Genomic DNA, 23,877 nt, shown 5'->3' on the forward strand with positions numbered 1-23,877 from the left:
TTACAGCGATATGTTGATGAACATGAGGGCCAGATTAACAAAGGTACATTTACACTTGTAGACCTACTCTTAAATGCATATGGAACTCTCCACTTTCTTCATTTCTGAGTGGATATTTACACCTAACTGTAGACTTGTATGGCTCCACTACAGGGAGGGAGTGGACCACTTACGAATGAATATACAACCATAAAGTCACTACACGTATCCTTGCCACGTTTAACATTTCCGCTTGGTTGGTGGGCACTGGAGAAGAGACTGCCACCACTTGGATTGAGACCTCTGAATTAAAGGGAAAAGTCAAACAGTATACATATTACCCAAATCACACAAACCTGACACCCATTACATAAAAACCCATAAATATAGCCAATACCATAAGTTTTGCCCTCTTCCACTTGTACTGCGTGATCCTGCAGTCAATAGAAACCACATATAGCCTCCAGGATGTAGACCTCAATACTCAAGCGGAAAATACATTTTACTGATGAAGAGACAGCCCTTATAATTACATTTGTGGTCAAACACTTCAAACTACTAAATGGTCTGTTGCCATACATTTGTGGAGCAAAGAAGGCACCCTTGTCGTAGGAAGTTACAGAGTCTGTGAATGCATGGGAGGAGGACGCATGCACCGTGGGGATAATAAAAGAAAATGGAAAGATAAAGGTAAAGGAGGATTTCTCTACGATTCAGGTGGCAAAGGCTGTTTCTGAGGCACACCTGGTTCCTTTTTCCATCTCCCCTTTTAATCTCTCCTCTCCACAATGCATGCTCAGCTACTCTATGGTCTGCCTGATGCAGACAACCCTAGCATAAGACCAAATAAGAACTAAATTGCCTCTCTCTTCTTAAAGGTAAAACTATAATCCCTCTACCCTTCAACCACCCTACACTTGTTTGCAGACATCACACACATATCCCTCAAACACACTCTCTAACACACTCACTCTTTAAATTGGATGCTATTTATATTTAATTCCTTTTCAGTGGTGGCTGGTACCCTACATATTTGGTGGGGCAACCAACCAACCTCTGACCAAAGGTGGTTGCCGGATTCAGATTAATAGATTGGGCTGCACTGATACAACAGCACTGTGACCTACATGCTAGGGTTTGTCACTGGTAGTGTCATGCCAATGCGCAGAATGAATTAATATTAGTCTTCTAAAGAGCAAATTTAGCCCAGAGGCGTCAAGGACTAGCATCCACTCTTAACAAATGTAATCTGGTCGAGAGCAGTTGCTTCTTGGCCTGATTCCGGATGCTGCTCAGGCCTCACAGCCTCTGGCCCCTCTCCAAGGCCAGAATATAATTTATATCAACAATAACCTTGTGTTAGAACTGGGGGTCTCTAGTTGGCAATGGTTTGCACCTTTGTCCAAATAGGGACCCTTGCCTCTAGTCCGGGTAAAGGGGCTACACTCCTAAAATAACCCCTGCTCAACCCTGTGGTAGCTTGGTATGAGCAGGAAGGCTTATCTCAGAGGCAGCGTGTAAAGGATTTGTGTACACATACAGTAATACAGTGAAAACACTTAAGATGGACACCACACAGATTTTATTTAAAAAAAATAAGTATTCTTTATATAGACTTAACACAAGAACCAAACGACAATAATCCACAATACCGTATTAGAAAAATTACTTTTAAATGATAGAAATCGCTTAGTTCAAAGATGATGGTAAATGCGACACGTTTCTCACAAAGTACCTTTGGATGCGTAACGCAAGATAAACAAAAGGTTCGCAGGGAGAACGATGCATCGGTTCCTTGCTTCGGGGAAGGTAATGCGTCTGTTCCTCAGTGCTTGCGCAAAGTAGGCGATGCATCTGTTCCATACCGGAGAGGAGGTGATGCGTCGAACTCTTATTGCGTTCCGGTTGCGATGCGACATGATGGCGCCTCAATGCGGTGCGACGATCCAGTGGGATGACTTGAAGGTGATGCGTGGCGACTCTGGAACTTCTGAGCCGCGACAGGCCCTGCGACACCCTTCTCCGGTGATGCGACGGCAAACAGCTGCAACTGAGACACACTTCTCCAGTGATGCGATAGCGACCTCTGCGGCTGCGACACGCTTCTCCGGTGATGCAACGGCAGCAGATGCAGCTGCCACACGCTTCTCTTGTTAAGTCGCGCTTCCAGCTCCCAACAATACGCATGCTTCTTCAGACAGAATTCCCAGGAAGGAAATTCGCTGGGGAGCGGGTGGTGAAGTCTTGTATCCCTGAGACTTCAGCAGGAGGCAAGCACAATTCAAATCCTTGGAGATTCTTCTTCAAGATGATGAAAGTTCAATAAAAATTCCTTCTCCTTTCCTTGGCAAATAAATCACCACTGCAGCCCAACCACAGAAAATAGCACAATGGCCCGGGACAGTCAACTCCTTCAGCTTCTTTGGTTCCTCTCTTTGGCAAAGGTTTGTCTTTATTCCCAGAAGTGATCTAAAGTGTTGGAGTCTGGGCCCCAATATTTATACCTGTAAATCCTTTGTCCTCTGAAGGCAGAGGGTGCCTGTTCCCTGCCAAAACCAGTTCTGCGCAGCTTCCTGGCAGGAGAAAAGCAGACCTGGCCCAGGTAGCTGAAAGGAACTCTTCTCCCCCTACTCTCTATTCTATGAGGGATCAGGGGAGAGAAAGGAAATCTCCGCCCCCCACTCTCTATTCAGCCAAGGTCCTATACAGCCCAGCCCTGAGTTATCAGACTGCTGGAGCCCAAGCCGTCCTGTCGCTCACAAACCAGATATGCAATACACAACCTAGCAGAGGCAGGATGGAGGGTTAGGTAAGAAAATACCTACTTTCTAAAAGTAGTATTTTCAAACACAGAATGTAAAAATCGCCTTTATTAAAAGATGTATTTTAACATTCTGAGTTCAGGCATACTAAATTCAGCTAGGATTATAAAATGTTATAATCAAACTGCCCTTTCTGGCCTATGGGGACAGGTAGTCTTGCAATAGTGAAAAACGAAATTGGCTGTAATTCACTATCAGGACATGCCACACACACCAGGTCATGTCCTACCTTGTACTTACAATACACCCTGCCCTTGGGCCTATCTTAGGGGTGGCTAGCGTAGTAAAGGGAAAGTTTAGGGACTGGTAAGTGGGTGCACTCACCAAGTTGACATGGCAGTATTAGACTGCACACAGGCTCTGCAATGGCAGGCCTAAGACACACTTAACAAGCTGCTTCTGTGGGTGGTCCAATCAGTGCTGCAATCCCACCAGCAGCATTTGATCTACAGGCCCTGGGCACACATGGTGCACTGTACTAGGGTCTGACAAGTAAATCAAATAAGCCAATCATGGAGTCACTAATCCATTACAACAATTTACAATAGGGAGCACTTGCACTGTGGCACTGAATAGCACTGGCACAGTGCCCAAAGCATGTAAACCAACAAAAAAATCAAAAACAGAGGAGACAACAGCGAAAAATGGAAGGCAGACACACACCAATGGTACCAGGTCTAGCACTGTGGCAGCACTCTCTCATCTTCCCGAACCCGTGCTCAGCCCCAGTCAAGAGGGAGCACAGCTGAGCTCAAAGGTTTAATGCTAAGTGGCCAGAAGAGCACTTACTAGCACTCTGTATCACAAAATACTGGAAAAAATCTGCACACAGCGCCTGTCATATATACTGTTCTCCCAAAGGATTTACTGCACATACCGTGCCTTTCAAAAGCTATTCTAAAAACACTTTACAAAGAGACATGCAGTGCCTTTTGTTTAAACATTTTCTTGAAAGCGCCTCCGGCTCCGATGGCACGCACAGCTGTCAAAAAGAAAGGTCTGAGCCAGAGATAGGCTATTAAATATTTTGAAACATAGTCCGTAGCCCGCACACCCATTTTATTCCAAGTTCATCAAGTAGTTCATAATTTCAGGGTGCTATCCTGGTGAGTGCTCCATCCTATAGCACCAATAAACATACTGATATGTAGCTGATGCAAACATGTAGCAGTCTCAGGATGCAGCCACCTCCAAACCAGATGAAACATCATCGTAGACCAGATTTTTGCCATTTTCAATCAATTAATTGCCTAAACCATGTTTTATTTAATATGTAAGAATAGTAATTCCAATTTTCGAATTCATGTACAATGCTAGTCCAGGCCTTTTCTACAGCATGTCAAAATTAACCATTAACTGAGTGAAGTGAAGTTTATGACCCAATGTGTTTCGCTCTTTACGTAGTTGCATGTCTACAGACCCACATCTTTATATGTGCTTTTGTTCCTATTTTAATCAATTTTTGACTGTGATAACCGTCTTCACTTTTCTTATGCTATGCCATGGCAGCACAAGAACCTTTCCTTTACCTCATTTGGGAGACGAGATGGAGAAGGTGTGTGTTGTACTGTGTATTGAACACATCACCATATCATCGTGTATGCCTTTAGATGCCTTATTTATCTATATAGGTCTCTTTTATCAGCTACAGTGAGACAATAGCCTCTGTTGCCCACATTACTACCAACCCCACAAATGAGATCAGGAGACATCCTGACAGCAGCACTTTGGCCCTTTGTCAATCAGGCAAGTCTATGATCATCTGACATCAACTATGTCAATTTCAAATAAACTTTATTCGACAATTAAGTCATAAAAGTGAGACAAAAATCACATTTTCCAATAATTAAAAAAATCATAAAAAAGATTATACAATAAATGTATTTAAAAAAGAATTAAACACCAAGGGACAGTTGCCGAATATCACATAGCTAAAAACACATCCTTAAAATGTATAAAACTCATCAGTTGTGTGGGTCAGGTGCTATATAGCAAGGCTCATGTCCCAGCTACATCCCAGCATTTACAGTATAAATAAACAGTTTAGATGGTATTCTCAATCTAATTTGATAGAGCTCTTACCCGGATTATCCATGCCCATTTTAAAAATGTTGCCAATGCTATGGCAATTGGGGGTTGGGGTCTGTAAACAAGATTCGTAGCGCCTCCTCATGTCGGCGGATACCTATTAATTTACATATTGGTTTAATCCACATCTTTCTAGGGGCCACATAGAGAGGACAGAAAAAAAGGAGATGACTTATCATCTCCTGTTCTTCTATACACCTCGGGCATTTGTTATGATGCTTTTCACCTACCCATTTAGCTGTGAATGACCTTGTTGGAAGGGAGCCTACTCTAGTTTGAAAATAAAGTTTATGGTCCAGCTGCTTTTCGATGGCATCCCAGTACAATTCCAGCTTAGGGTATCCCTTGAAATCAAGGAAGTAATGACAACCTTCTCACAAAATCTCCAGTTGGTAGAGTAAGTCTGTATTTAATATTTTCCTTAGAATTGTTAATCATTAGTTATTAATTATGTTGAATCATTTATAGAAAATCTTTACGTTAGAATGAAAATAATACACATTGGTTAATGAACATAACATTTATGCAGAAATATTGCATAATATATTGCTTTCGCCTAAACCCTTTCTGAGAATTATTATCTCTGCTTTGTTTCCTCCATGTTACTATTAAAAGTAGCTTAACACCAGAAAGAACAGTTTAGACTGATCATTTAAGACAAACATCCCCTGTGGAAGAAGGGCAGAACTACTTCAGAGAGTAGCTCTTTCTCTTCTTCCCTGTTTTTTCCCACTCTCTAATCTTCTTCTCCCAGGTGTTGATCTACCTCACCTGTGCTGCCATTTCAAATAAAGGAGGTCTGATGCCAGGGACCTGGACAGATAGCAGTTGGGTAAATGTTAGCCAGTTTCCCTCAACTTTTATTTGTGTCATGGCCTGGTATTGGGGATAGAAGATATGCAAGATAAATGCAGTACCACTTTCAGTGTACCCCCTTTCGCCCTTCAGAGTCTAGCAACACTCTACTGAAGAGCAAAGTCCATAAATGCATAGACATGTAACTCCTGCACAGCATACGAAGTTGGTCGGAATGAGAAAATGAGAAGCAAAAAAGCACATGCCTACTGTACCAGCAACTTTCACACTAGGTGACAGCCTTGTGACCAACAGCAATAAAATAACAAGTTACTTACCTTCGGTAGCGCTCTTTCAGGTATAGACTCTATATCACCGCAGATTCCTTACCTTTTGAATCCTCAGGGATCAGACTGGATCAGGAAAATCTTAAGCAGTACCCCTGTGCGACAGCAGGTGGCGTCATGCTGCTCTGATCCCGAAGAGACTCATTGGCCCTAAATATGTACCACCCATGCACACTGACATCAGGTGCTTTCGCAACTGCCCACTCCCGCATACAGCTTCAGATTGGTAGTGACCAGTGTGCAGATTTCTAATTGGGACCTTTTTAAATGAGAAGAGTCTATTTTACAGAACGTGAAGGATGGGAGTGTTTTTGAGGAATATGCAGTTAGATAGATGTCTACCAGAAAAAGCATTACTATTGGTAAGTAAATTGTTCCTCTGAGAGAGATTTCTAACTGCAGATTCATCCCCTTTTGAATAAATATCAAAGCAGTACCCAGACCCAGGTAGTGGGTCTGTGAATTAAGTCAAATCAAAAAGTCCTGCAAGACCGATCAGGAAAAGTGCTCTTCTTGATCAACCTGGTGGTCTAGACAGTTGTGCCTTGTAAGCATATGGAGGGACACTCATATCGCTGCCTAGCAAATGTCCCGGACAGGTAGCCCACATGCCAATGCAGTGATAGCAGCTTTGGCTCTGTTGGAATGGGCCCTGAAGCCCTCTGGGGTCTGCTTTCTGGCCAGTACTTAGTAGCTAATAATGCAGAGCATGATCAGTTGAGAGATGGTACTCTTCGGCACATCTTTGCATTTCTTTGCTCAAGCTAATCTGATAAAGAGTTGATCATCTACCTTATGTTTTCTTGTAAGTCCAATATAAAAACTAAGGGCCCTTTTTGGATCTAATTTATGGGGCCTCTCCTCCTCCTTAGCGGGTTGAGGTAGAGTAAAGAATGCCATAAGGGTGATGTTCTGCCTGACTAATTTCGGACGGTAAGGGGCTCAAGTCATTAGAACCAACTTATCCAGATAGAAGGTGGTGTAAGTTGGGTTAACTGAGAGGGCTTGGAGCTCCTTCACCCACTGTGCCAATATTATGGCTACAGGAAATAATGTTTTCAGTGTGAACAGCCAAGAGAACAGCTGTGGAGAGGCTCAAAGGAACCAGGACAGTAAGAACCATGGGGCATATTATCGGCGATAAAATTATCGCCGCTTTATCGTCAGGAAACTGCACATAAAGTGGCGATAATGGGCTTGATAATATGCTCTATGGAATTCCAATCAAAGCTCATGTTAGATGTGAAGAACAGTTAACATGAGCTTCGATTGGAATTCCATAGAGAATATATCAAGCCCATTATCGCCACTTTATCAGCAGTTTCCTGCCGATAAAGCGGCGATAATTTTATCGCCGAGTCTTGATAATATGCCCCCAAGTTCGAATCCCACTGGGGCATAACACAGGGGGAAACATACATTGTAAACCCTTAAGAAAAAGCATCACTATAGGTGATTTAAACATATGAACCTTTGGGCAGCGCGTATCTCCATGAAGCTTGGTCACTACCATTTACATACAGATGCCTGAGGGAGGGTAAAGAAGTTTATTTGAATGGTGAAGAATTCACAACGACACCTGATCGCTCATTAGTGTGTAGGTATATCCAAATCCATGGCTCATGCAATCAGAATGAGCCTAATGTGGCCTGTGCTTTGAAAGGCACACCTACACCTGCTATCACACCAACATCCTTGGAATAACTCTTGACAGCAACCTAACCATGCAGAAACACATTAGTAATGCAACAAAAGGAGCAAACCTCCAGAAAAACACGCTGAGGAAGCTGAAACCATTTTTGCCAGCAAATGATTTTAAGTTGGCGGTTCAAGCGCTAGTTATCCCGAGAGTGGAGTACGGAAGTGTATCTTTGTGTGGCCTCCCTAAAGCGACAACAGCACCCCTAAGAGCCTCAATAAATGCAGCAGCGAGACTCATCACTGGTTCAAAGAGAAGCTCCCATATTTCCCCAGACTTAAAAGCCTTGAACTGGCCACTGTTTGAAGCCAGAATTCACCTAAAAATAGCATGCATGACTCATAAGGCCCTACACCATAAAGCACCCAGTTACCTCGCACAGAAGTTGACTATTTCGGGGGGGACAAGAGCTTCAAGAAACGTTGAAAACCTACTACTGAAACCCCAAAGATTCAACAGGAAGAAAACTTATATACGGACCTTCTCTGGGATGGAACCTAGGATTTGGAACTCACTGCTCCCAGAAACCAGACTAAATGCCTCTAGCGCTTCATTCAAAAAGGAAGTGAAAGAGTTCCTCATGGTGAAACTCACCTACCCTTAGTCCAAGTTATCGCGGGGACTAAGCACCCCCTTACCATTAACACCTACTTGGACAAGGGGCCTCCAGACTTTCTAGGTATGCACGCTGACTACGACCTCATTCAAAGGTTTTATGTTGTACCCTAATGCCTCACTATGCACTATGTGTTTTGTATTCTTGATGTGCCTACAGTTATTCGTTTGTATACCCAACCTGATTGAATGTAAAGCGCTCTGATAGTGAGGCATGAGAAACAACTGTCAACTCTGGGATGGGTAGGCAGAGAGGTCTGCAAGTCTGACTTGTGCAAAATTATTGCCTTCCACCCAGGGGAAAGATGTTGGATCCTGCCTCAGACAGGGTAGCAGTGCAGCGTCAAGGGCATGCTAAAGAGGCTTAGGTAGTGTGGCAGCTGAGGGCGCAGAAAACTGGGCTGCGCACTGTCCCTGTTCCTTTTTCCCATTGGTGTCACCGTAAGGCAAAGGCTGGGGTTGTTGGCAGTAAAGAAAACCACTACTATAGTCACAGGTGGCTGGCACATAGGAACAGAGAAGTCCCGAGAGCACACTGTGGCCCTGCTATCGTTGAAATGCTCCAAGACTAAATTTACTTTATCAGTGAAAAGTGGGGAGCCATCAAATAACATGCCCATAAGACTGGCCAAGATGTCTCCCAGAAAGCCAGTGGACTGCATCCACACATGCTTGCATATGGCTATACTGATGCCAATAGCCCAGCCAGGAGAGTCAGTGGTATCTAACTCACAGCGAATGGTGAACTTGGCCACATCATGGCCATCCTGAATTGTCTGGGAAAGTAGGCCTGGGCTTCTTCCAGGACAATGGGCAATACTTGAGCCACTGAGTCCCACAACGTGAGAGAACTGCAGTCTAGAGCCAGCTGGCATTCACTGAGCACAGGGCCAGACTTGTAGAGGAAAAAATCTCCATTACAAAAATTTTCTATCGTTATCAATTTTCTGTCAGGGGTAGTAGTGGAGAAAGAGTTGGGTTTACAGTGCTTGTCAAAGCCTGCACTACAAAGCTCTCATAAGTGGCATGCTGGGTGAGAAGGGCTGGTTCGCCTGGAGTAAGGTGATGACGGATGGTGATTTTAGAATTCACAGATTGGCCTTAGCAGGGATTGGCCCAGGAACCTAAAAGTGTATAAAAAAAGAGCCTCATAAAAGTAGGGGCTCAGAACTCATTTGGAAAGACATTGGTTTTAATTTCCTGGGTAGGAAGCTGAAGCCTAATCACCTCCGACACCCTTACCATAACTTCAGCAAAGGAGGCACGGTCTTCTGTGGAAGGCCCAGGAGGTTAACTGGGCTGGTGAGGTATCCATACCACTAGTGTCCTGGAGGTTTTCGTTCCAGTTGTCCACTTGGTAAGGCTGGGCAATATCATCCCCAGCATCATTGCCCATTTATAAGAGTCTGATATGATTCTTGAATAATGTGAGCCCTTCTGGTAGCTAGAGGAGCTGTGTCAGTAGCAGAAAGGTGGTAAAAAGGTTGTGGCTCAGATAAAGAAGTGCTTGGCTTTAGTCAAGATTGGAGCAGTGCCATCTCTGCCTCGGGCAACTCTATTGATTGGCCGTTGTCATCCAGAGTCGATGACGCTGGCATCACAGAGCACGTTAAAATATAGGTTCAGATCCGAGGTGAGGGAACTGGTAACAAAATCAGTCTAGAGCCCTGAGTAAATACAGAGGGCCCAGATGACAATGAGGGCGAAACCAATGGCGGAAGCCCAGTTTGGAGTCCTCACGTCTCTTTCGGGCCCACAGGCATGCCAGAGTGAGCAGGTAACATGCCAGAAATCCACAGCATGACTTTGTGGAAGACCTCAAATTCTGTGGTGTTGTTGGCTGTTCCGGAAATTTTTGTTGCATTGGAACAAGGGTCAAAATTAACTCAGAAGCTGAATTACTCAGAGAGCATGATCTAGAGGCGCAATGACCCCCTTGTGCCTTCGCTGGAGATTAAGAGCGGTGGGACAGAGCTTAGTCCTGCTTACATTTCTTCTTGGATTTAGCTGAGGATTTACATCACGATGGTGCTCTGTTGAGGGAGAGATATCACGCAGGTAGAAGAGAAGGTCATCTGTATAAAGCAAGGCAACATGCACCCATTCTCCCAGCGGGATTTACCAAACTTGTCCCTTAGTCTATGCACCAGGGGTTCCATAGCACGGGAAAAGAGAAAAGCATAAAGGGGGCATCCATGGCGACTGCCACAGCCTACATGGATGGAATCAGATATATTTATCAACTCGTCTTGACACGGCCAGTGGTGTAGTGTACATGAGTTTGATGAGCCCAAGCATGTGGGGCCCCAGACCAAATTTGGATAGTAGAACAAATAAGTAATTCTATTCTAAGGAGTCAAAGGCCTTCTCCAGTACCAGACAGCCAGACTGTGGCCAACGGCCCGGCTCCTGTTCCTGAATTCTGAAGAGGTGATGGAGATTCTGGGACATGCTGTGCCCTGGGACAAAGCTGTTCTGATCTTTATGGACTAGATGTGGGGTCACTGGAGCCAGCTATTCTACCAAAAGATTACAGAGAATTTTAGTGTCTACATTAAGTGTCGCCAATGTCTGATAGAAGATGGGGTTGGTGGGATCATGTCCTGGCTTAGGTATGGATACAATCAATGCCTCGCGGAGGGATTGAGAGAGGCAGGAATACGCACATGCTTCATCATACTGGGTTTGGAGACGGGAACTATTTAGGGAGCCAGTCAGTGCCCGGGTTTATCCTGAGGTAAGCTATTAAATGGATTCATGAATCTGGAAAGAGGTGATGTCTGCGTTGAGTTTCAGTGCCACAGCAGGTTAGACCTGCATTAGGTTTATGTCTGCTAAGAAGCCTCAATGGCAGTGGTGATGACCTGCGATGCTGATGTGAGGAGAGACGCCCGTAACGTTGGGTGAAGGCCTCATGTATCTCTCATTTTGTGTGCAACTCCATGGCTGGAGGTATAGTAATGGTTAGAACAGGGCATTGTGGAAAGTAGAGCACCTGACTTGTCAGCTCCAGCGGGAGTCCGCACAGAGTACGCAGGGTAGTTGAAGCAGTGCAGGTGCTCTAAAAGAGTGGTGTACTCGCCGTTGTGCCTTGCTGAACCGGCTTCTGCCCCTGATCGAGGAGACAGCCAGCGTCTTGAGACAAAGAAGGTTGCGTTCTACTCCTGTAATGTCCTGGACCAGCTGCTTTCGCATGCCAGCAACTGCACTGTTACAGTGCCCCCTAATAATGAACTTAAACACATCCCAGTCCATTTAAGCAGGACGAAACAGTGCCTACATTCGCCTCAAAGTATTTAATAATGAAGGCACTCAGAGTAGCGCATTTATCCTAAAGCCATTTTCCAATGGGTGTCTGTGCAAGCACTCCCCTCCCTTCCTGCCTTTCCCCAACAATCCCCCTGCCCTCCCCTGCGCTGTTGTTCCCTGGAGTATTACTCTACATCTTTCTAAGTTACTCTGTGACCATGTATCCTGTATATCAGAATTATGTGGGCCCTTCCTGTCGAACTTGTAGGTCCCATCCATAATGGGCTCCTCTCTTCTATCACTTACTCCATACCCTTTTCCTGTTCCCGCCTCTCAGGGCTCCCCTGCCTGGATGCTCCCACAGGCATGTCAGGTTCAGACTCTTGGTCAACATTTTTCAGGTCCTCCAGTAATACCTCCCAAGCTCGCGCTCTTTTAACCCTGCCTATGCCTCATCTTGCATTTCAGAGCAGAATTCTGCCTTCGCAGCTTGCCCATTTCTCCAGCTCTCCCTTCCATCTATGGGGCTGGGGCCATTCAGTGCTTTCCATTTGCTGGTTATTTCTCTCTTTGATAATATGAATGCAAGGTCTTTGAGGGAGCAGTTGTAGGACCTGTCCAGGGCCGTATCTAGTAAGCTGTTGAAATCTCTGCCCAGCAGCCAGGGATGTCCCCTAGGACGCCAGGACCCCCGAGGGCTGATCCAGGAAGGCGGGTAGATCCATGTTGGAGGTATATATTGTGCCAAGAATTAGGCGTTGCTTCTCAAGTGTGCCTTCCACTAATAGGATGCGACCAATAGGGTGGCCGTGAAGGGAGGTCTCTGCTTAAATACGGATTAATACCCACTGTTAGACCTGGCATCATTGGAGTGAGTCTCCCTTCCATTTTTACTGATTGCCTCCTCTGTTTTTGATATGTTTTTTCTGGTTATATGCTTTGGGCACTGTGCCACTGCTATTCAGTGCCACAGTGCAAGTGCTCCCTATGTTAAATTGATGTACTGATTAGTGACACCATGATTGGGTTATTTGATTTACCTATCAGACCCTGGTATAGTGCCTAATGTGTGCCCAGGGCTTATAAAACAAATGCTGCTGGTGGGCTTGCAGCACTGGTTGTGCCACCCACAGAAGCAGCTTGTAAAGTGTGTCTCAGGCCTGCCATTGTAAGGCCTGTGTGCAGTCTGTGACTGCCATGTTGACTTGGCCAGTGCACCCACTTGCCAGTCCCTAAATCTTCTCTTTTCTTCATATCAGACACCCCTATGGTAGGCCCAAGGGCTGGTGCATTGTAAGTATAAGGTACATGCCCTGGTGTGTGTAGCATGTCCGAATAGTGAATTACAGCCATTTTCGTTTTTCACTATTGCAAGGCTACCTGTTCTCCATAAATCAGAATTGGCAGTTAGATTTTTACATCTTATAATCCTAACTCAGGGAACATGGTAGAAATTCGAATTTAGTATGCCTTAAGTCAGAATGATAAAATAAAGTTTCAAGTTTATTTTATTTTGTTTGATTAAATAATATCTTGCAGAAATAGGAGCTACAAGGTTAAAAATGATAAAACAATCAATCATTCAGAATTATATCCAAAAGTTTGATTATATATCATACATGTTAAGTTATAAAACAATCAATTATTTAGGATTATATCCAAAAACTTGATTAAATATCGTACATGTTAGCTCAATCCATTAGTAAATCAAGTAATAACCTCCAACTTTTTTTCTACAGCACATAGAAATTTCTCAAATGCTGAATTCATGAACCCCTTGGATGCTCATGACGAGCTCAGCTCGTCACGGGGTACACCTCTCGTGTGCAGCTCGTCATGTAAAAGGGGATTCAGTAAATATCAGCACAGGAGGGGGATCAGCTTAGCACCCAAGGTGTTAATAAGTCTTCAGAGTTTAAACATGCTATCAGGGCTTGCCTACATGTCCTTACACCACGTTTATTAAGCAGTCTCTTAAGGATACATTTTCTTTCACTTTCCAAGTCCGGACAAAGACATAGTTAATGTATAATGTTTTATTGTCCTGATTTACAAAGCCAGCATAGATTATCTTCTTCTGATCTCTTCCAGTAAGTGACATAATCCTGGCAAACAACCAAATCTAGCGTTGATAAAGATGTGTTTATTTTTCTTGGACCATGATGTTTCCAGATAGTTTTGCACCTTTTTTCCCTTAAATCCATTTACGATTGGCCATGCATGGTTTCTTTTTACAAACATATCTTTATCAAGGAAAGGTGGTTGGTAAGTTTATTTATTGTTTTTTTGAAGCTATCCTGTGCGATTGTGGTGTTCCAAATCAATGTTATACCAAATTCTTCTATCGCTGAATTTGAATTTAGTATGCCTGAACTCAGAATGGTAAAATACATCTTTTAGTAAAGTAACATTCTGTGTTTGAAAATACCACTTTTAGAAAGTAGGTATTTTCTTGTCTAAATATCCAAAGCCTGCCTCTGCTATGTTGTGTATTCCTTGTCTGGTGTTTTGAGTGACAGGGCTGGGAGATTCCAGGAGACAGAATGAGTCAACCCAGTGGTGAATAGGGAGATCTTCATCTAGATGGGATGGAGGAGTTGCACCTGGGACATGAATAGGGCTAGGCCTTCCCTCCACAATGCTGGCTCCACCTCCTGGGGTGCAGCTGATGTCTCTGCCCTGCACTGTGAAAGAAGAGAAGGAATCATGCCAACAAAGTGCTCCAAAGCTGTGCTTTCCCTCCACAATGTTGGCTCCACCTCCTGTGGGGCATCTGATGTTTCTGCGAAAGGAAGGAAGGAAGGAGTCCTGTAAACAAAGTGCTTAAGAACTGGTTTGGGGGGCGTGGCCAAGATGGCGACGGAGTAAGACGTGCCTGCGAGCTCCTCCGGCACCCCGAGCCCTTCATAGCTTTGTTTAGCGGCATTGGGGCGATCTCAGCCCCGGCTTTTGACTCTCCTGGGTTCGCTGAGGCGTCCTGAATTGGTTTGTCCCTTCTCCCGTCGAGCTACGACACGGGACGGCGGACTTAGCCGAGGTGTTACTTTGGTGACGCACGAGCACCGGAGCGGTCTACGGGGCTTTGTCTGGGCGGCATCGACTCTTCGCAAGAGGGGACTCGGGACTCTGGCGAGTGGTCGAGTGAAGCGCTTCTGTGCGAGTCCCCCCCACTGGGATTGTGACGAGCCTGCCTGTGATTCCGGCGTCCTAGCTGGCGGTTGTCGCCGAGCAGAGGTGACGGGGAGGCGCCGGCCTGTCTGGAGCTTTGCTGGACAGCGCAGACGACGAACGAGCGGAGAGGTGGTGCCATCTTGCCTCTCACCATCTGAGCTGAGGCGTCGCATCATGTCGACTAGGAATCGCCTGAATAAACCGGGGAAGGATGGTCCCGGTAAGGGGGCATCTGGATCGCCCCCCGGTCCTAGCAAGTCGCCGACCAAAGACGACGCTGATGGCCCGGTCACGAAGGCCTTCCTGATTGAGCTTTTTTCCTCCATCAAGGAGGATATCACGGAGCTGAAAGCACAACTAGCCTCCGACCTCCGTGAGGTCCGCCGTGATGTAGACGGCATCGGCGAGCGTGTAGCGACCTTGGAGGACCACGACTTGGGCCTCAGTGGGGATGTCCATCAGCTACAGCAAGACTTGCTCCAGCTTCGCAAGCAGAATCTGGACCTCCAGACCCACTGCGAGGACTTGGAAAACCGGTCCCGTCGCAATAACATCCGAATACGAGCGGTGCCGTGGGATGGAGATGGTGGAAACCTGCGGGAATATGTGGAGGCTCTCTTTTTGCACATTTTGGCGGAGGAAGTCAATGGCAATGAAGTCAAGATGGACAGAGTACATCGGGTGGGCCTGCCGCGTGGCGCGCGCTCGCCGCCCCCCGACATCTTGGTTTGTGTCCACAACTTTCAGCTGAAGGAGACGATCTTGCGGAAGGCGAGAGACACTAACAATTTGCTTTTTCGTGGGCACAGCCCTCAACTTTTCCAAGACCTGGCGGCCTCCACCCTGCAAAAGCGACGGGACTTTCGCCCGATCACGGCCTTCCTGAGGGAACACGGGGTGTCCTACTCCTGGGGTCACCCCTATCGGCTTATCTTCCGGTGGCAAAATAGACTGGTGCAAGTGCGAACAGTAGCAGCCGACAGGGACTTGCTCGGAATGGAGGAAACATCTGCGTCGGCGGACGCCAGCGCCTCACCAAGAAGACGTCGCCGTTCCCGATCCCCAGCTTGGCAGAGAGTGGGCCGACATGGCGCAGCAAAGGGGCCACCCCCATTGGCGAGCCAGAGTGAAAGGGGAGATGCTTTGGCCTCGGTGGCCCAGCCGAGTGGACAGCTCCTCGGCGGCTTAGGCCCCCTCAACAGCGGCCCGTGGGAGCCGGGGGGCTCTACCATCTCAGGTACTCTGTGGGACAGTTCTCCGATGGAGGGTTACCCCGACCCTGGATTCGGGGGGGGCATTACCAGGGTCTTCTACCCCCGACCCTTACGGTCATGTCCGGCTTTCATTGTTCTCTTTCTACTTTTTGCTTTCCCTTTTTTATGGTTTGTTTCTGAGGCTCCTGTGGGTTTAGGTAGGCTTGTTGGGGATGGTTCCCGGTGGTGGTGGATGGGGACATGGTATAGCTGTGGTGTGTCTGGTTTGTGTTTAGCGGTGGGCTGCATTGATTGGAGCGCTGCGGGGGAGAGTTGGTCTCGATGTTGCCTGTTACGATAGGCTCCTGGAACGTTAAAGGCCTTAATTCTCCTCAAAAGCGCCAGAAAGTTTGGAAGTATATTTTAGATCATCAGCTAGATGTGGTGGGCATTCAGGAGACTCATTTGGCCCGCAAAGATGAATCCAGGCTTAAGCACAGGCAGTACCCCCTGATTTATAAATCCTCAGCCACTACTAAGCACCGTGGGGTTGCGCTTTTGTTCCGATCTTCCCTTCAATTTCAGCCTGTGGGGGTGCATGGGGACAAGGAGGGGCGGTGGTTGATGGTGAAGGGAATGCTCATGGGTAAGCTTTGCACCTGGGTGGTGGTTTATGCTCCAAATACAGGGCAACATGGGTTCCTTGAGACTCTTCTGAGTGTGATTGGGAGCGTTGATTGTGATGGGGGATTTCAATTTGGTTTGGGATAAAAGTCTTGACTGTTCACATCAACAGAGGACGGAGACGGGTCTCTTTTCCCCGGAGCTGCGCGATACTTTGTTGAGTCTGGGCCTTATTGATAGCTGGCGCTCCCTCTACCCCCGCACTAGGGATTACACGTTCTATTCACATGTTCACCACACATATTCCTGTCTCGACCATATTTTTGTGCATCAATCTTTACAGGGCGACCTGCGCGATAGCAAAATCTTTCCACTTTCAGTTTCGGATCATAGCCTTTTGGCGACGTGCTTGATCTGGGCCCCAGAGTCGTCCCCTCATCGCAAATGGTATTTCCCGGCATCCCTTACGCGAGATGAGGAATCCTGCAAGAAGCTTAGGGCGGCCATTGGTGAGTTCTTTGAGCTGAATAAGATTGGTGACACCTCGGTCTTCACCCAATGGGACGCCTTCAAGGCGACGACACGGGGCACGTGCATTGCATTGAACTCCGCCCTGAACAGGCTTCGTCGTGAGGAGAGGGAGGCGCTGGAGGCGGAACTGATGACGTTGGAAACTGCGCATAAGCAGAATCCTTCTAGAAAGTCCCTTCGCCCTCTTGTTGCGGTGCGAGGGAAGCTCAGGGCGCATTATAATAATCGAGCTGAATATACCCTCCTGCGCCTACGGCGCCTCTCCTACGCTCAGGGCAACAAAGTGGGGAAGCACTTAGCATGGCAGCTCCGTGATAAACGGGAGAGGGAATATGTGGGTGGCATTCGGACCCACTCCGGGGTAGTGGAACACAGGGACGCGGTTAAGGCAGAGCTCTTCGGCGACTTCTATGCCGCACTGTACTCGGCGGACCGCCTGGTGCCGGCCGCTCAACAAGCGTACTTGGAGGCCCTGTCGCTACCGCAGGTCTCCAAGGAATGGAACGAGCTCTTGGAGGCCCCGTTTACTAGGGAGGAGGTGCTTTCAGCCATTCGGTCCCTCAAACCGCAAAAGGCCCCGGGCCCGGACGGCTATACGGCCTTCTTTTATCAGACGTTCGCGTCCGAGTTGGGAGACCACTTGGTGCTCCTTTTCAACACCATGAGGGAGGCGGGCCACACTTCGGGCACTATGGCGGAGGCTATGATTTCGATTATTCCCAAGGCGGGGAAAGACCCCTCTAAATGTGAATCGTACCGGCCCATAGCCCTCCTGAATGTTGATGCTAAATTGTATTCTTCTATCTTAGCCACCCGGCTCAAGGACCTTATGCCTGCTCTCATCCATCCGGATCAATCGGGCTTTATAAAGGGTTGTCAGACCCATGATAACACCAGACGGCTGATTCATCTGATTGAGAAAGCCGAGCGCTTTAGGATTCCAGCTGTTCTGCTAGGCCTTGACGCTGAAAAGGCGTTTGATCGGGTGGACTGGAACTTTCTCTTTGGTACTCTTCATGCTTTTGGCTTTTCTCCCAAATTTATAGATATGCTTCGGGCCAACTATCATGGCGCGCGTTCGAGAGTTATGGTGAATGGTCATGTCTCACCATTTTTTGCTCATTCCCGAGGCACAAGGCAGGGCTGCCCCCTATCTCCCTTACTTTTTGCGCTTAGCATTGAGCCTCTTTGCCATTAGGGTGCGAGAGGACCCAGATATTGTGGGCCTCCCCTTTTCGGGGGAACAGCACAAAATATCTTTGTTTGCTGATGATGTCCTCTTGTCTCTAGCTGACCCCGGGACTTCCCTTCCGCGGGTGCAGGACGTGCTGTCCCAGTTCGAAGCAGTGGCGGGATTCCGGGTGAACCCCGGCAAATCATACATACTCAATCTCACGCTTCCGCCCTCTGAGGTAGAGCGCATTCGACCGCTCACGCCCCTGTCCTGGTCTGGCTCCTCCATTCAATATCTCGGGGTCAAGCTGACCTCCTCCATCGCCACCTTGTATGCAGCTAACTTCCCTCCTCTGCTGACTTAGATACAGGCTGAGCTGAATCGCTGGCAGCCTATGTTTATCTCTTGGCTTGGACGCGTGCATGCTGTCAAGATGACGCTGCTCCCTAAGCTTCTATATCTGTTCCAAGCCCTCCCCATTCCCTTGGACGGGGTTTTTTTTCGACGTCTGAAGACTATGGTTCTGCGTTACATCTGGCAAGGGGGCCGTGCTAGACTCTCCTTTCTTACGCTTCGCCGGCCTTTGAGGAAGGGCGGGGCTGGCCTTCCAGACATGCTTCTTTACTACAAGGCGGCACAACTCCGGGTGTTGGCTGAATGGACCCAAATGGAGTCAGAGAAGCATTGGCTGCATATGGACAGGAGTGTGGCAGGGCGCTCTATTTGGGACCTGGTTTGGAAGGCGAAGGGGGATCGGCCTCGCAACGCATACATTAGCACCCCTACGAGCACCACTCTGAAGGTCTGGGACTCGGTCTCTACTGATGAAAGATGGACCTCCTTTCCTTCCCCCTTCACACCTATACACTTTAATCCAGCGTTTCCGCCGGCTCTTGTTGAGGGGCCCTTTGATGGGTGGAAGGCGGGGGGCTGCCACGCACTTACACATTTGTTTCACGGCTATGAGCCGCTCACCTTCCAAAATTGCATGCGTGACTATGGTGTGCCACCTACTGAGCGCTACCGGCACGCCCAGCTGCTACATTGGGCATTGTCTCCTGAGGTGCGGGACGCTGCGACGAGGCCTCCCACGGATTTCGAATCTTACATTACACGCACATCATCTATGAAGGGGGTGATTTCCTTCCTCTATGATTTACTGTTAACCACGGCTATCTCACCTCGCCCTAGATACATGGGTTTGTGGGAGGAGCACCTGGGGCGGGACATCTCCGATGAAGAGTGGTCCCATCTTTGGCGAGATCTACACACATTCAATCATTCGATCGATCTGAGAGAAGCACATATGAAGACCATGCTAGATTGGTATCTGTATCCGACCCGGTTGAAAAAGATCTTTCCCTCAGCGTCTGACAGATGTTGGCGGGCTGTGGTCTCCTGGGGGACTTTCGCCATATCTGGTGGGATTGCCCCTTCATACGCCCTTATTGGGAGGAGATTCTGTCTCATATTAGGGAGATCCTGGGCTACCCGATTCCAGATTCCATTGGCTTCGTGCTCCTGGGCCTTCGGGACCCGCTTCTGAAGCACCAAACCAGGGCTGACAAGCACATCCTTTGGCTCTGTTTGGGAGCGGCCAAACTGACTTTGGCTGCTGCATGGAAAAAGAAGGAGGCCCCAGCTCTTTCCCTTTGGTTTGCTAGGTTATGGAGGCTGCTGAGTGTGGAGCGTATGGCGGACATTTTCAGAAATAACTTTAAGAACTTTACTTTCAGATGGGGCCCACTGGTCCGCTTTCTCTCTCGGGGGTTGCCGTCAGCGGTTTGCCCGCCCACTATACGTGCCTTACATCTGTTTCAGGTGTGAACTGTGCTTGTGTGAATGGTTGTTGTCCGGCGGCCACCATCGGGGGGGGATGGGTGCACCGGGGAGGTTGGAGCCTCTGGGAGGGGGGTTTTGGTTTGTTTTTCTTTTCTGAAAGGGGATGTGGACGATTTGATTTTTATGATCTTCCTTGCCGCATTGTTTTTCTTTTGGCCGAACTGCTTGGAGGCGTACATGGACTTGGTCGACTAAGCCTCTGACTTGGATAGACTTGCTTGATACCAAGGCGGGCTTTCCCCTCCGGATTTTCAAGGGGGGCTTGTCATTGTCCCGGGCAGATTTTTGAGCTTTTTTTTTTGAACTCTTATGTCCTGCCCTGAGTGATGACGCTGCTCAGCCCTTCATAACTGTTACTGCTGCTCAGCCTTTTGCATTGGCCCCTGCGTGGGCACTTCTTTGATTTGCAATTCATGTGCTTTCATCCCCTTTCTCTTCTGTTGTTTCTATCTTTCTATTCTCTCAATAAAAAATATCTTTAACAAACAAAAGAACTGGTTTGGACTAGGCAGAGGCCTCTCTGTCTTTAGAGAACAAAGAGAAACGTGGTATAAATATTGGAGCTCAGACCCAAGAACTTTAGATAACTTCTGGGAACAAGACAAACCTTGCCAAGAAGAAGATCCAAGGAAGCTGCAGGAGTTTGGACAGCCCCTCTGCCAGTGTGCTGTTTGCTGGGTTGGCCTGCAGTGGTTTCTTCATTGCCAAGGAAAGGAGAAGGAACTTTTTTAAGGACTTTCATAATCTTACAGAATATTCTCCAAGGGCTTGAATTTATGCTTGCCTCCTGCTGAAGTCTCAGGGCCAAAAGACTTCATCTCCAGATACCCCCTGAATTTCCTCGCTGGGAATTCTAACTGCAGAAGCCTGCATGTCGCCGGGAGCTGGAAGCACAACGCAACGAGAAGAAGCGTGATGCCGCAGCAGCTGAGATTGTCGCATCGCTGGAGAAGCGGGCAGCCGCCGCATCTCCCAGGAAGCTCATCTTCGACGGAGCTGTCTGCTGTCGTATCACTGGTGAAGCGTGACGCCATCGAGAGGGTTGCCATTGCACCGCCGTAAAAGCGTGTCGCAGGGCCTGCCACGGCTCCAAAGTACAGAGTCGTCGCAAGGCTGGCACGGTGTCTACGCATCATTGTCGCATCGTCGCATCAAAGGCGCCATCTTCTCGCATCGCATCCGGATTGTCGCATCGCATCGAGACACCATCTTGCGCATCGCAACCGGGCCGCAGGCCGAGAATCTACGCATCATCCCCACACCGGTGAGGATCACACCGCATCCCCTACTCCGCGCAAGCATTGAGGCGAGACGCATCATTTCACCCGGAGCTCGGAACCGACGCATCTCCCCTTTTGCGAGCCTTTTATTCATTTTGAGTTAGGCATCCTGGTACTTCTGTGAGAACTGTGTTGCATTTATCACCAACTTGAACTAAGCAACTTTTACCATCTTTAAGTCAATTTTAAATATAGTATTGTGGATTTTTGTCGTTTGTGGTCTTGTGTTAAGTTTATATAAAGAATACTTATTTTGATAAAACCTGTGTTGTGTCCATCTGTAGTGTTTTAACTGTATTGCTGTATATATTCACAAATGCTTAACACATTGCCTCTGAGACAAGTCTGTCTGCTCGTGCCAATCTACCAAGGGCGTGAGCAGGGGTTATCTGGGAGTGTAATCCCCTTGTCCTGGGTTAGAAGCAAAGGTCCCTATTTGGTCAAAGGTGTATACCATTGCCAACTAGAAACCCCCAGTTCTAACACCCACCTAGTGTAGGAGGAGAGGCTTGTCGAGTAAACCTGACCCCTCCATTGATGACAGAGTTGTGCAGACTCTGAGTGATGTGCAACTCTTCTAAGAGTGCTATGTTGCTGTTGCGAAGAAGCAAGTAAGAAATAATTGAGTTGCGCTTGGAAGGGGTGTGCATTCCCCAAATGTTTCAAGTGATCACATTGAGAGCTGGGGCAAGGGGCATTGGACCAAGATGACTCGCCAGGGCCCATCATCGTGTGAGCAACAAGGTCGGAGGGAAGTGTGTGCAGACGGACGTTCACAAAGGTTTGTGTGCAGCTTGAAAAAAGTAGATGGGGAAAGGAATAGAAGAGAATACTATGAGCAGGTCGCAAAGGGCACACCATCCAAACTGAACTGAACGGTGCATGGGGTAAATAGTACTTTGCGGGAGAAGCTTGGCCACCGAAGTAACAGAGTGTGTCTCCAGGCAGGGCTTTATATGAAAGTGGGAATTTTTGCAGGAGACCTATAGCACGGTAGTTTAATCTGCTAGAGACAGTGATGTTGATAGGAGGGGGGTTCTCGGCATGCACTGGATCACCCTCTCGTAATGCTACATGGATCTTGTGGCAAGTACGAAACAGGGGGGAGAATGGGGACCTCCCTTCCCCTCCACACAAGGCACGAAGACAATAGGAACAGGCACAAAATGGCAAGATAGTGTAGAGCGAGAAATCATGGCAGGCCGGATGGCCCGCAAAGGAAGGACCGAGCTGGGGCAGACCACCCAATATCGTCAGAAGAAAGAAGTGGGGAGAAAGAGGGAGAAGTGGCATGAGGGAGAAACAAGAGAGGATGGACAAATTGAGCATACAGTGTGATTAAAGGATGTCATATGCCATCTTTGGCGTCACTTCTGGTGGCATAATTCAGCTCCAGCAGGGAGGAACTGGATCTCAACGAGCCGCTGTCTTTTCTGGAGGAGTGTTGAGAAATGGTCTCCATTTCCATCAAAGATAGAAGCCCCAGCCCCCAGATCTCGCTTCCTTTTGCGCAAGATATTCTCCAGATCAAGGGGCTGCAGAGACTGTCAACGCTTGTGAGGCACGGTTGCCCAATACAAGGTTGTCAGCAGTGAGATTGCGCCGCCGCCAGCATGTTTTTCCACCCTGTTCCATGCCACCTCCGGTTCAGTGAAGAAGAAGGATTTCCTTTCAAGTATCACCCACAAGCAGGGAAGAGCAAGGAGCACTGGAGGTGGAGTTCTTGCAGTTTGCGCTTAATGTGTTGTAATGTGACCCTTTGCCACTGCACTGTTAGTGTCTAGTTCGGGAATAACAGCACACTGAATACTCCTGCCGGCAAACTTCCGGACATGTTTGCCGGCAGGAGTATTCAGGGAACCGCTAACTAAAACGCCGCTATCCGCAGTGTTTATTGTACCGTCCTGCAAGCAAGTTCCCTGCATTTTAAGGAAAATAAAGGTCCAGAACTTTTCGGCTTCAGGGATGCCTCCAATTAACAACGATAACAGACACCCCCCTTTGTGGCAGAGATTCAATTATTTTGTATAACATAACTCCCAGGAAATCCACGGATGTGGTACCCGAAGAGTTAGTTTTGTTTGGTCCTGACGAGAACTCCGCACCAACGGGGGTTTGAAACGCGCAGACCTTTGTTGCTCTTTACACCAAAATAAGCTTGCTTTACATAGGTTTGTTGCCTGTTCGTTAATGAATCATAACATTGTTGTTTTAACTAACTGATTTTCTCGTAACATGCATATCAATATGTTGCAATCTATTGATTTTTGCTGACTTATGATTTTTGGTGTGAGCACGAGCCACTGCATAGACATAAGCCCCGGTGGTCTTTAGGACTTTTTGTTTGTTTGTTAACAGTGTGACTGCAGAATGAATGAAAATATTGAGCAAGTATGATGGAGTGTTTTGTATGAATATAATGTGATTTGTTTTGCTTTCTTTTGTATTTTTTCTGAAATTGTATTTCC

The sequence above is a fragment of the Lissotriton vulgaris genome, chromosome 4_1 (assembly GCF_964263255.1).
Source record: "Lissotriton vulgaris chromosome 4_1, aLisVul1.2, whole genome shotgun sequence".
Classification (NCBI taxonomy): domain Eukaryota; kingdom Metazoa; phylum Chordata; class Amphibia; order Caudata; family Salamandridae; genus Lissotriton; species Lissotriton vulgaris.